Here is a 14,861-nt window from a genome sequence, read left to right as displayed (position 1 = left end):
TTTGTGTTTATTACAGTAAATTTATATATTGATCTTTTACTATGGTAGCATCTAACATGTTTAGCATCCGTATTCTATCATGCAGGCCTCTGCACAGCTATGAGAGAAGAATGTACTCTAGGTATGGACAATATATTATTACATATATGTATAATTTAGAATTATATATAATATAAAATTATATATGTCTGAAGGAGGAGGGTTTTTTTTCTGGGATCCCATTGACTGTAACACTTAGAAAATACTTCCTTTGGGTTTTTTTTTATTCCCCTTTCATAAGGATTTTTTTCCCCTTTAATTAATTTTTTGGCAAATTTCTCAGAAATTTTCTACCTATTATATGTCTATACATTTTTCTTCTTCTTTTTTTAACATTCTCACACTTCTTTGCATTTGGAAGGATATCAAAATACTAGAGAGGCCATACTACTTTCATTGGCCCTTTCAATGAAGAAAAATATAGTCAGACATAATAAATAGAAGAAAAATTAAGTACTATTTCTCAGAAGAACATATAAAAAGTGAGCCTATATATATAGGCTCAAGTCATATATAAATGACTTGATGTATATTTTTATTTAAGGGTTTGCAGGAAGATGGATCCCAGCCCATTAAAACTAAAATTTCCAGAAAGACAGGCACTCTGATGTATCATCTGTCAAGGTAAGGGTACGAAGAACTAGCTGACTGATATGATGGATTTTCATTTTCTTTCTTGCTTTTAGAAGGAAGAAAGTGTGGAGCTGAACAGCTGGTAACATTTGCTAAAAGATTATGGTGCTGAGATTCTGATTTAAATTTGACTTCTTGGCCATAAACATATGAACAACACACGAAATGTTCCTATTCCTTAACATATTTTCATTTGAGAAGAATTACTTCAACTGCTTCCTATATAAAAAGTGTATAGGATTGAAGAGCAAAGTAGTCTCCAACTGAAAAAACCCTGCATTTCCTGTAAAAGGAAGTCATATAAGAGACACAAAGCTTTCTTTAGGGTAGCTGCTACCACCTTCTGTAAGACTGTTGAAACACATGTAAATGAGAAGAAAGGTTAAGAAAAAATTTAAAAAAAAATATTTGGCAATATAGTAAGACTCTTCCCTAAATTGTCTCCTTTAGGCTTAGAGCTACAAAAGCCTTTCCTCACAGACGTGACAGGGTAACCAAGTCAAAATATCTCTGACTACTCCACCGTATGATGTAGCTTGGCAATATTTTAGAAATGATGTGAAACTAGCCCATATGCTGTCACAAATACTGTTAGCACCTCTCATGTGCAGGTAAAGAAAGTAGTCTGCGGTATTTGCAGCCTTTGGCCCATCAGTACGTAAACTCTACTGGATGGACAGTGGGATCGAGTGCACCCTCAGCAAGTTTGCTGATGACACCAAGCTGTGTGGTGTGGTCGACACGCTGGAGGGAAGGGATGCCATCCAGAGGGACCTGGACAGGCTGGAGAGGTGGGCCTGTGCGAACCACATGAAGTTCAACAAGGCCAAGTGCAAGGTCCTGCATGTGGGTTGGTGCAATCCCAAGCACAACTACAGGCTGGGTGGAGAATGGATTGAAAGCAGCCCTGAGGAGAAGGACTTGGGAGTGTTGGTGGACGAGAAGCTCAACATGACTGAGCAACGTGCGCTTGCAGCCCAGAAAGCCAACCTTGTCCTGTGCTGCATCAAAAGAGGCGTGACCAGCAGGTCGAGGGAGGTGATCCTGCCCCTCTACTCCGCTCTCATGAGACCCCACCTGGAGTACTGCGTCCAGCTCTGGGGGCCCCAGTACAAAAAAGACATGGAGCTGTTGGGGCGAGTCCAGAGGAGGCCACAAAGATGATCAGAGGGCCGGAGCACCTCTGCTATGGAGACAGGCTGAGAGAGTTGGGGTTGTTCAGCCTGGAGAAGAGAAGGCTCCGGGGAGATCTAATTGCGGCTTACCAGTTTCTGAAGGGCCTACAGGAAAGATGGTGAGGGACTGTTTATCAGGGAGTGTAGTGACAGGACAAGGGGTGATGGGTTTAAGCTGAAGGAGGGTCGATTTAGATTAGATGTTAGAAATTCCTTACTGTTAGAGTGGTGAGGCACTGGAACAGGTTGCCCAGAGAGGTTGTGGAGACCCCATCCCTGGCAGTGTTCAAGGCCAGGTTGGATGGGGCTTTGGGCAACATGGTCTAATGGAGGGTGTCCCTGCCCATGGCAGGGGGGGTTGGAACTAGATGATCTTTAAGGTCCCTTCCAACCCAAACCATTCCATGATTCTATGATTCTATGATTCTGGCAAAATTTAGAGGAAGATGTTTGCTCACTAAAACTAGCCTGAGACCACCAAACTTGTTTAATTAAAAGCAAATAAGTAAATAAAGTAATAGCATTTTCCAAGCTTTGTCATCAGAAGTTGTCTATGAAAGCCATCCAGAAGTGCAAAGCTGGACCAGTATGTGGAACGGGGATAAAAATACATACAAGGAAGAATACTGTTGTGTTTTTCTGACAGGAGTCCTTGCAAACATAATGTGAATATTAGAAATCTCTAAAAACCTAAATACAATCTGGATCATAACTGTACTGCACTGTAGATCTGAGGTAACTGATCAGACAGCATGCCTACAGTAATTATCAATGAGAGCTTTGAGTTATAAGAAAATAACAGCGAAGGGCTGATTTCACAGAGCATTCTGAATCATTTGATGAGGCGACCTGATTTAAGCTACAGAAATTTCAGTAAAACCAGGAAAAGTCATACAAATAGAAGCAGAAAATATGTCAGATATTTCAAATATGGAACTGTATCTTGCGAAGCGGAGAGTCTAGAAGAGTGTTTGGATTTATAGAAGTCTGGAAAGCCTTCTTTACAGTCAAAGACTAAACAAGATCAATTTATTTAGTTTATCTGAGAAAAGATTATGATTAAGTCACCTTCTAATCTATAAGTATGAACATGGGGAGAAGACTTCTGATAATGGAAAGCTCTTTAATCTAGCTGACAGAAGCAGGGCAAGAGCCAATGGACAAAATCATTTAAATCATTTTGGAAATACAACACACATTTTTAAACCATGGGGGCTCTGGGTAACAAATTACTAAAGCACACTATTGATTCCCCATCATTTTAAGTCTTTATGGTGGGATATTTTTCTAGGAGAAGAGTCCTAATGCTGCCAAAAGTGAGAGCCTTGATGCAAGAAGTGCTTAGTGAAATATATACACATATATATATATAATGAACTGCACCAAAGATCAGACTAGGTGAACATAATGATGTCTTCTGAGTTTATAATTGATAAATCTTCAATATTACACCATGGTTTATGCACTTCTGTAGCTTCAGTGTGTGGTAAGTTGCATTGTCCTTTGGGGAAAATTAAAAGTAGATAATTCTTATGTGTTCTTTTCATTTTGTGGAATCTTCTAATCTAGCTGGCTAGTTTGTGCCTGCGGAAGAGGAGAGTTGGTATCATTTAGCACTTCACAAACGTGGCATATGTTTCTGGGCTTCATTTTTGTACACTACAGCTCACGGACTCTAAGAATTAATATCTTGTACCCTTCATTCTCCCACGCACCTCACTTTTGTTGTTATTGTTGTTGTCCCTGATATTTTTAAGAAATGCAAAAAAAAAACTTCCTGCAGAGCAACTGCACCTAAATACTCATGAGCTTCATTTCTGTGATACGTTGGGTCATCTCTGCATCTATTGCCTGCAGCTGAAGTTGTGGATGCGGTTTTAAAAGTCTCGAGCGGGAGCGGTATGTGTGGGAATATTAGAGGAAGTTGCTAAGAAAAAAATGCATTGACAGTCACATCAGTTTATTGAGTAGCAGGCAAGAATTCAACGGCGTTTGCTAATATAGTAGTTTATAATTGTTTTGTTTAGTAAAAAAAAAAAAGTAAGATAGGCTGTTTCCATACAGCAAAGCAAACGTAGATATTCAGCTATACGGGGGTGTGTGGAAGGTGTCTTAAGTTGTGCTCATCAAGCGGTGAAAGACTTTACTGAGCTGAGGTTTGGTAGAAGTCTTCAGAGAGGGTACATCAGTGCTGGTAAATAGAATTGGTGAGAAATGATTTTTAACGAATAATGCAGGAAGTGGCAGTAATTGTAACAAACAGTTCTGCTGGCGGGGATTGACTCATTCCCACAGTCAAGACTTCGTTGTTAGAAGTACTTTCACTCACGTTAGGATCCTGACTACCCGAAATCATCCCAGACATAATGGCTTGCTTTGAAAGAGCAGGAGGCATTAAACAGATTGGCCAATCCAGGACAAATAACCGTACTAAAATTTATTGAAAGCTTGTTCACCAAATGACATATCCTGCAGTTGAATCCAGTGGCTTTTGGTCTCCACATACTTGTAATCCAGCCTGTGATTTCAACTGAATAGCACTCAATAGATTCTGTAAAATATGTCTTTGGAAGACTGTAATACTAGTAGAAATTTGGGGGCAAGGACTACATAAAGACAGAAGCAACAACAAAATTGTAGTTCTGTAAAGAGGAGGCAGACCAGTACACTAACAGTATGATTCATCCTCCTTAACTCCAGCCATCCAACAGGTAGGTGTTGAATCAAAGTTAGTCATCCCTTTTTTGTCACTTGTGGAGGACGACGTATCCTGCCTGCTTTAGACAGCTACTTTGGGAATTGCTCTTTAGAAAGACTTCCCTCCCTCCGTTGCCGGTGAAGAACACCCAGGGGAGCAGCCACTGGAAAGCTACATCTTCCAACCTAAACCCAGACAAGAAGTCTCCTCCTAAGGTCCACTCTGTGCTGAAACCAAGGATCTGTGGCTCAGTCTGTTCAAGGGATACATACAAGGGTACGTTGGTTTCAGTGCATGCACAAGTGTCAATTAAAATAATTAAAATAGAAGAGAAAGCAAGGGAGAGGCAGAGACAAAGTAAAATTAAGTTAACCACAAGACCTCAAGAATGACGCTTGCCTCTTCAGCCGACAGCAAAAATAAGAACACTATCCTAACCTCAATGAATTGAAACAAGGAGGAAAATTGTGTCCAAGTGAGGGGATTCAACCAATATACTGTCATAGTGGTGTTGGGGGTTCAATTAAAAAAAAAAAAAATCAGCAGAGAAAGTATAATAAAGTAGTGAAAGAGAAGTTTGGATTGGCATTTCACTTTTTATCAGCTCTCTGCTACAGAATGATTTACTGCAGGGTTTGTATTGATTTACAGTTATTAGACAATTATTGTAATTTATGTTGATAAAGCAATAAGGGAGTACTGAAGATATTTATTAAATATTAGAAACTCTGTAGCACTTGGGCATTAATCAAAGTTGATCATCTACAATAGATGTGCTAATAAACCATTAGTGAATATTTAACCTGCAAACACAATACAACAAGCTGATAGATTACCTCCTTCAGGAGCAGGTAGACTTCCCGGGAATTTAGGATTATTTAGCTTGTGACGCAGCACGGGAATTAAGAGTGGGAGGCAATTTTACCCTGTGAATTTCTTTTTTAGTGACGGAGTTCTTTAAGAAAAGAGTGCTAGAACTACTTTTGTTTCTTGTTGATTTCAACATCAGCAATCCTGGGGTTTGCAAAAATCTTAAAAGGTATTTATAAGGGTGAGTCAGATACTCTATTGCATAATGTAATCAGGTGGCCACCTTTGATTTTAATGCAGAAAGCACAATAAAACGTGAGTATGAGAACAACTGCATGAGAAAAGCCGGAAGGAACTGAGGCTTCTCAGCGCTTTGTTGCAGGTGTCAGAGAAAGAAGTATTAGGGGTCAGTTTAGCACTTGCATGAGTGTCCTGGTTAATCAGAGATTAATTAATCATTTGTTCAACAAATGGTGCAAAAGACTGGGCACACTTTTCTGACCAGCTGAGCTAGTCCCTCGCTAGGCAGATCTCCAGGCTAGGGGACAGGTTTCTTGCTCGCCCTGTCCTTGAAGGGGTGGAGGGTTGCTGGAAGGGACACTGCCGAGGAAGGAGTTAATCCATTAATGCCTCCTGGTTGATTCGTTTTCTGCTTCAACTCATTTTAATTCTCATTCTAATTGTTTCCTTTCAAGAAGGGCATTTGTAGAAAGGTTATCAGCTTCTTGGAAGGACACACCAAAGCCACCAAGCACAAACCTAGCTCACTTTTCCAAATGAAATGAGCTATGGCCAGACAAATCCTGGCTTCATTCACGTGAACGGGAGTTTTCCCGTCAACGAAGACCAGAATTTGGCCCTAAGCAAAAAGTTTCAGCTCTGAGTGACATGCATATTACAAGCATGAAAAGACAGTTGCTTTTAAATCAGGAATAGGGAAAGAAGGAAATGGGCTTTTACAATCCGTATTCAGTGATGGTGGGCCATATAACCGAGAGCCAACGGCAGCAGCAAACTGCTGTTGCCCGGGGAGCATAATATGGGATGTGAAACATTAAGCTTTATAGATGTGGAGACTCACTACACAGAAGTTAGCATTATAATTACCGGAGGAAATGATAACGTTATGGCAGATACTGAGGATATGTATGATGCCTTTATGAGAAAAGGAATTACTATGAATGGCAAAGACATCCCTTAAACTATCTTAACTAAAGATCTTTCAAAACTGCCGTTAAAACCTTTTTTAGAGAGGCTGCAAAAGTTCACCATGCATTAAAATTTTCTTTTGCAAAGTTTCAACCTGTGAAGCATTAATATTTCCTTTAATTTAGCTTGTGTGCTGTTTACAAATTAGAATTGACTGCCTGTGTAAACAGAGCAGTTGTAGGTAGTTATTCCATTATACCGAACGATTGCTTTTGTTATTCCCCACCACCCCCCAGTTAAAACTGCCAGACTATACCGCTTACTCACAGGAATGACTCTTCACGAAGATTTTGATTTCCCAATCACAATATTGATACAAAATATATTCAATTCTTAGTAGGTATTCCTGGCATGCACTGTAACGGTCCATCTGTTACTAACACCCTGCTATGCATAATGTTTAAACTGTGTGGCTCAGGGGTAAGAATGGTTAGGATTTATTTTTTACTATTTTTTTTTGGACCATACCTGTCATTTGCTTAGCACAGTGGGCATGGGAGGAAGGAGAAGCCAGCTTGGCTGAGGTGTAGGTGCTGCTGAAGCGTGTGTTTTAATATTATCAACAGGAGGTGCAATAGCGGGACATGTCCTGATAATATAATCGAGCACAGCTATAGAGTAGCGGGACTGTTGGCAGAAATCTGGTTTTAAAATACAGAGATGTTCTGCTCTAGCTTCTGAGGACCCTGCTCATGGGTGTAATGGATGATAGAGGTATAACCTGTCCTCTCATACACCTTGGCTGGTGACAGCAGCACCGATGGTTCCCAAGCCTTTTCCCACACCATGTTTGTGTCCATGATTCCTCTGCTGTCTCACTTTGACATTCACCGATCTACTTCTGTTGTTCAATGTAAAGATGTCAAGGGGACCCAATAAGGGTTGAAGACTTCTTTCACTTTATGCTGTTTAGGAAATACATTTATAAACAAATGCAAAGCTGCAAAAGATATTTTTTTTTTCCCCAGAAGGATGGCATATCAGAGTTTCCATTTATGTCTCTAGATATGCTGGAGGAGGGGTGGTGAGAAAAGACCTTGTAGGTGCATCCAGTGATTTTCTCCATGGCGGCATTAAAAAAAAGGAAACAAAAAAGTTAATCCAATGCATGCTTCAATGCCCTAAATTTTAAACACAAATGCTGCTTGCCCCCAGTGTTTTTACGAGTTCCAGGTGGAAGTTCTATAGCCTCAATGATTCAGCAATATCTGGAGATAGCGCAAGCCCATCAAAGGCGCAGGAATTACCCCAATCCTTCCTTTCTGTTGCCAGTAGAATACACAGCTAGCAATTCCCAAAGCCTCCCTCCAGCATCTCTCTGTTGGATTCACATAACATGTCAAAAGAAATGATTTTTCTCTTTGATTACTGCACTAAAATAAAAAGCACCGGAAAAAGCAACATCTCAAAAACTTACATCGCAGTTACATGAAAAATCCAGCTCCCTGTAAAACAGCGTAGTAACTAGGGAGTCACAGTAGCTGCTCCTTGTTACAGCACTTTAGTATTACAATGCCATTTTGAGGTCCTTAAGTAAGAAAGGGCAAGTCAGCAATCAACTTCATCGGCCAATAGACTAAAATACATCAACTCCAGCTTCAGTGCATTGGGACTCTGCAGAAGTTCTCTTTGGTAGCTTAACTGCAGAGGCTGGAGGAGAGCAACGTTTTTCTTCCCTGTTGGCTTGTTCTACCTCTTTCCATCCAGCAGCGACACTCAGTAGTTAAAGCAGGACACGGAGTTCTGGCTCTAAAGGTCTAAGATTTAGTTATTGTCTTAAGCGATCACAGACAAATATATAAAAATATACACACGGCTTTAAGTGTACTTAGGTGCTTAAGTTTTACTAAAGCAATTTGGAATTGGGCAACTAAATACCTTCCAGAAGCTTACAGATCCCTTTCAAGTTCTGCTGCTGCCTTTTTTTCCTTCTTTTAAATTTCTAAGACGAGAAGAAACATCTGTGTTAGTGGCTTTATTTTCAGCGCTGCCAATTATGTGCTGTTCTAATTAGAGTCAACGAGAGGTGTGGGCTTTTACTTCCCCTGTAAAAACATTATCAAATGAAACAGGGCATTTTATTCCAGCCTTCTCACTTGATTCAGCACATCACAGGTGCGGGGTGGTGAAGATGTGAACACACGTTTTGAAGACCTGAGAATGAGGAAAGCAGGGGGAGCTGATCCTGTGCGTTAAAAGCAGCGCTGCAGCCATTTGATTACTCTGGGTTTACAACAGGACTAAGGTAAAGATGGAACAAGCGCACCCTGAGCCTCAGACCAAAAGGTGGAACACCAAAAGGTGGAACAAGCACGTGCTGACCTCCCAAAGAGTTCAGGCTTGGCTATGCAAGACCGTATCTACAAACAAAAGCCCTTAAGGGACTCAACCTCAGCCCAAGCACTTTGCAATTAGCAACAACTTTGTAATTAGTGTGACATTTTCAATACAGAAGGACATTTGAGGTCAAGATCTCAGTATCCCCTGTTCAACACTTAGGATTCCCCTTTCTTCCCCCAACTACCATTGCTGCTACTAGGCTTGGCTGGCTCCACACCAAATCGCCAATTTTTTCCTCTTTGCACCGAACAACCAATTCAAAAAACGGCCATGTGGGTGATGGATACAAAGGCAGGGAGGGATTTAAATCAGTTGGGAAATACGGAGATGGGAAATGTTTGTAGCAAAGGGAAACCAACGGGTCTTACTGAGTAAGACCATGTTCACCTCTGCTTTCTCACCCCTATTACCCGTCAAATAGGACTGAAGTTACATATTTACCTGGGGGAGGATAATGAAGAAACTGTGAGTAGAAAACAAAGAGCTTGTTACGAGTCAAAGATTAGCTCATGTTGTAGCCCAGACATCTCCCTGCAAGCAATACAGTCAGCAGAGCGTAGAACTACGCTTTACTTTCAAGGTGCATTCAGATACTGTAGCAACAGCAGAAAAATACACGGCTTTCTAACGAGACAGCAGAATAACTCAGCTTTCTTCGTTGGCTAGGAGATCAGTTTACCCACAGCCACAGGATGCCAGATACTCAGTAGGAAAGCAGATTCCTCCGGGGAGTTGTTTGCCCCGTCAAAACCCACTGGATTGAGCTGTCGTTGGGAGGCAATCCTCGTTCACCCAGGTGAGTGGGTTACGCACCAGTTGCCTCGTTTGGGGATTGCTGATTAACTTGGAGAAATACAGCGTGCTTATTTGGGAACCATAGTGAAGTTACCGATGGAGGAAGATCTGACATGTGTTATACCACAAATCTGAGTCACCAGCAGCGCACGCAAGATTTGGCATAGAGTGTCAGTAGAAGAGAGTATGTGGTAAAACATCATTCGGGATACAAAGGAATTACAGTAATATTGATTCTTTATGGCTCTGGGATGCTTTCTAATTAATTATTCGGAGAAAAAGGATAAAACTGCTGGTTCCCACTGGAAATACAGAACAAAGTTATTTAATGAGCCACCGTAAAACATAAACAAGTTCAGTTGGCATTATGCAGATAAACTCAAAGAACTTTTTCAAGATAATAGTTTAAAAAAGGGAACATACTTCAGAAGTTATAATAACATTACCTCACAGTCCAGCTGTTTACATTGTACTTTCAGCTTCTTTGAAATGATGCCAAAATAAAGTAAATTTGAATATTATCTGCAGAGAAGTTCTCTATGGAATAATCACCAGAATGCTTTTCATTATAACACAATTATATCATCAGCTTCTAATGATCAGAATGCAGAGCAGCTGATTATTTTCATAATGCAATTACTTCATAACATTTTAGAAAACTCAGCTGCATGCAAACAGTTCTCTCCAAATACCTCATTTGTCTGATTAATCGTATGACGGGAACTCCTCTCTCTTGCCCCCTTCTAAACGTTCACCTGTTTTCACGGTGCTGCCGAGCTAACTTGGCCATTACAATGATAAACGCTCAGGAGGAAGATGGGTTGTTTCTCAAAATATACAGACTGATCCTAATGGGCAGATTTGCAAAGTGAGGCAAACGCAATTGTTCACGGATATTTGCCCCTGCCGGTTTTTTATGTGTGCGAACCTCAAGGTACGCATATAAATCAGGTATTTGTGCGTGGGTTTTATGAGTTTACAAATGCAGATAGCTGACGTGCTGCTCCATTGTACACGCACCCAAGTACCTGACGTGTCTAACGGGTATTTTTATGCACAGACATTTCCAAATAGCTGACTTTAACCCTCCGGTCCTCGCTGTCAACACGAATCTCCAAGGCTTTTGTTAATAATGCTGTCTTTCATGTATATTTTAAAATAACTGTAATCCTAGCGGAACTAACCACATAAGAAAATATAAAAGGCTGCGGTATTTGATTGTTCAGCAAGATCATTTATACGTAGATGTTGGAATAAAAATAATTAGCACTTCTAGGGACTTTCAGCTGAAGATCTGAAACCTTCTTTGTAACAAACGACTTAGTCTTACATTTAGTCCCTTCCTTTTGCAAAATTCACTGACTTAAATAGAGAAGATACATGTGGGCCGTTATCCTGTTTCACTACTGAGGCGTTTGGGGGGGGTTAAGGTGCTTTGCTAAAGTTCACAAATCTTAAATGAGAGGGCCAAGAGCGGGACTGCATCTCCAGACTCCCAGTCCCTCTCCCAGCGAGACAACCACCTCTAAGGATCAATAACATTCTGAGAAGGTGAGAACTTCGGAAAGAAAAGATTTCGGGCAAGTCTACTGAAGCCTAGACATAATAAGCATGGATATTTACTTGAAAAGGGATCTGAATTAAATGCACATATGAGAAGCAGACTTATGAGAGAAGAAAATTATTGTAACAATTATAATGGTAATAACAATGCTATTAGAGATAAGACTCCTATTGTAAATGCCCGTGTCATTTTAGGTGAATAATTTATTCATTTTAATTTCCTTAGACTGAAAGTATGCAGATTATCAGCTTTACTCAAAAGAGTTTCTTCACAATTTGGAAGGGGGAAAAATTGGTAAAATTGCAGCTACTTAAGCTTAAAATCTAATTACAGTTAGAGAATCCCCTCTGCCTAACATTTTATTTCATATTGGTCCAAGTCACATATTCCACACCTGGATTTCTCTACAGCTATTAGCAGCTCTGCATTTTAATTTTGCCAGGCAAGTGATGAATGGCAAGTCTAGGCTCAGTTTTTAAATAGAACCTTACACTGAATGCATTTTTACCGTTTCCTGTTTAAGAAAGAAAAAACCCAGGGATAAATATTCTTGCCTGTGCTTTATTCTGAGAAGTACGAACCTCACTTAGGAAAATAATTTGGTTTAAACCAGCTTCCAACTCCTCCCTGAACATTTCTGGAAAAAAAAAAAACCAAACCTGTCAATATCTAGCAGAGATTTTCCCTGCATCCCACAAAATCCCCTTCAATATGTGACACGTGGTTCTGCCCAGTGGGGGACATCACATCACCAACATAAAAACAAATAAACAGCATGTTTTATCTGCCGCTCGGATTCCAATCCAATGCATTAATCTAGTTGAACTGGCTCTTTATGCGATTCGTTTATAGATTTGAAGAACTTCTGTAAAAGGGTTTACCTGAAGCCAATGTAATTGGGGAAAAAAATGGCAAAAGAGAAGAAAAAAAAAAAGAAAGCCAAATAGAGCTCAGAGGCAGCTTTTGTCTGCGCTGTAGGAGGATATGTACATCCTTGCTGGGTGGCTCGTAACGGGTTTTTAGGTTACAGGAAAGAGTTTTAGGGAGCTTTAACTAAAACTGGGGATGCTCATGACTTGAGCTGTGGAAGCTACGATCTTTTTGCCCTCGACGCGCATGCCGCTGGGTTCCAGGCACGCATCCGGAGCCTTGCCTGTGGAAAACGCGTCCCGTTGAATCAGTGGGACACAAACTTCTTCCTAAACCTGGAGCCAGGCTGCCTCTGACCAAGCGGTAGGCAAGACGTTGCCTTTTCCCTCCATCTACTGGCAAGCAGATTTGGTAAATATAGAAATCAATTCTTCAGGATTCTCCTTCTTGGGATTCTCCTTCTCAACTGCTCTTATTCCTAGCAGCTCTGGGAGGTTGTTAGTTGAACGCCTTCCCATTTTCTTCAGCACTTTAAATCAAGCCATTTTCAGTTAGTCATTTTTTACACTGTTTTTTAAACACATTGTCACCAAAAGATTGGCTGAATTTGTAACAGCAAACCTACTTTTGTGGCAAATAAAGCATTTAGACAATCATTTCGGAAACATCTAACTAAAAAAATATCTATTTATGAATAGGTGGAAGGACACGAACTTTTCATGACATTTAAGGGAATGAAAAAGTCTTTTGGATCTTCCCAAAATAGCATGGGAAAAATTTTGATGGAATGTAGTAACTTCACATCGTACATGACAGGCCAACATACAGTAATAAAAAACTATCGGTATCCTTCATTAGGTGCTGTATGTGCGTGTCGTTTAATGAAGCATGTCACTGCTAGCGTACAAGGGAAGCAGTACCCCGCGCAAATCTCTCTTTTCACTCAACTGGACTTTTGCCACTGGTTTCAAAGACAGCATGTTATCTCATAATTAGAGAAAGCCCAGCAAAAACAGAAAAATAGGTCATCATGTTCAAAACAACTATGATTCGATGCTTCTGGCCAGTTATTTTTGTACACTGTGATTAATTTAAATTAATTTAATTTAGCTTGTTTTAATAATTGCATAACTTTTATCCGGATGCCCATGCCAGATGGCTCAACCAGCCTGAAAACAGGAAAGATGCTGTAATTGTGGCAGCGTAATAACATTTATTTACTACAAGTCTGACTGTCTCTGATGCTCATTAGAGCTCTGCAGAATTGTGCCTTGCAGTATATTGCTTCAGTGCATGTCACTTTTATTCCACACAACCTTTTTCTTCTTCAAAATGATTTGTGTAAATTTGGAAGGGGGGGTTAATGCACTTTTCCCTTTTGTGCTTCTTATGAGAACTCCACCAGATCTCCCAGTTCTGGGTTCTGCCTCCACGCCGCTGCAAATCATCGGCGTTACTTCAGGGTTAAACCGGTGTCAAATCAATTCCTGGACTAATCATTGCCTGGATGACTTCTATGCTTTAGGAATTCTGTCTTAACGTTTGGATGATTAACACAGCTTCAGGTTGTTAATTCCCTGATACAGAACGGGGCAGATATTCTCCCTCTAAGTTCTTACTCAAAATCTTTCATTTGTAGAGCTGAGAAATCAGGAACGTTCTGCTTCCAATCAAGCAGCATGTCCTTTGGCTTCTTTCTGCTTATTTGATTTATAACTGCACACAGTAGGAAGGAAAAGTCATTTTTAATCTCAGATTTAACATTAGTGATTTCCAATGTTCCTCATTGCCCATGTGCACCCCAAAATTCATGCCAAAACTCTTGCATGATTTTTCAGAGACTGAGCAGTGATGTCAGAAAGATGGAAATATAACTGAATCAGCTTGTTTGAAGGGAAACATCTGAATTTTGGAGCAATTTGGGTGCGTTCAGGTTAGTTTCTCTTCATTACTACTCCTTCGCAGTTACTCCACTGCAGATCGTCTGCCCTGGTGGTTTGCTAACCCACCCGGATGCTCTCGGGCAGAGAGAGGACGGGTATCTGCCCGGTGCCAGGCTTAGGTGTTTGTGCAAATTGCCAGTGGCTCTGCTCTTGGAGGAAGTCATGTATCTCTTCTTTGGAAGCAAGGTGTACATACCTGCTACTCCTGTCCTCAGAGAGGTCACGAGCAAAACTTATGACAGCTTCAGCTGGAACGAGAGCAGGAGCCCGGTACTCTATGCAGAACAAAATGCTGACTCCATCAAGCCGCATACAAAAATTATAGATTTTCTAGAAAAATCAAATGCTGCTGCTGGTTTGCTATATTAATGGAGAAAGAGAGAGTTATAAATACACATCTTTGGGTATGTCGATGCAAAACTTTTGTTTAAATAAAATAAATCCATCAATATGCGCTTATTTGGGGCATTTCATGCTGTCATGCCCATCTGTGTTGTGCTACCAGAGATCCAAGTACTTTTGCCAAACACACATCAACAGGTCCTGTAGAACCATCGGGTTTTTTTCTCACTTCTTCTGCATGTGATAATTTTGTACTGAAATAACAGATAATTTTAACGAAGCTTTTTAGGTAATGGGGGCAGGTTTTATTGCTGAAGTGACTGAAATACTTTCCTTAGGAGAAGTGAAATCAATTGATTTGAGGAGAGAATTCATTAGCATGGACCAAAACCTGTTTTCACTGAAATCAGATCAGTGGGAAATTTGATATGCATGATCAGGGG

At 40.4% G+C, this 14,861-nt stretch overlaps 1 protein-coding gene across 1 annotated transcript in view; it reads right to left on the bottom strand.

Moving 5' to 3' along the window:
• Nucleotides 1-14,351, bottom strand: part of CTNNA2 (catenin alpha 2) — a 539,666-nt gene extending 525,315 nt beyond the window's left edge. Inside the window, exon 1 of the mRNA XM_054824266.1 lies at nucleotides 14,273-14,351. The gene's annotated coding sequence lies outside the window, so the exon portion shown is untranslated. The remainder of the gene's footprint in view (nucleotides 1-14,272) is intronic.
• Between the last annotated feature and the right edge of the window lie 510 nt (nucleotides 14,352-14,861).

Source organism: Grus americana, chromosome 4 (genome assembly GCF_028858705.1).
Source record: "Grus americana isolate bGruAme1 chromosome 4, bGruAme1.mat, whole genome shotgun sequence".
In the NCBI taxonomy this organism is placed as follows: domain Eukaryota; kingdom Metazoa; phylum Chordata; class Aves; order Gruiformes; family Gruidae; genus Grus; species Grus americana.
The sequence above is the reverse complement of the archived record's forward strand: the minus strand, read 5'-3'. Positions and strand labels throughout refer to the sequence as shown.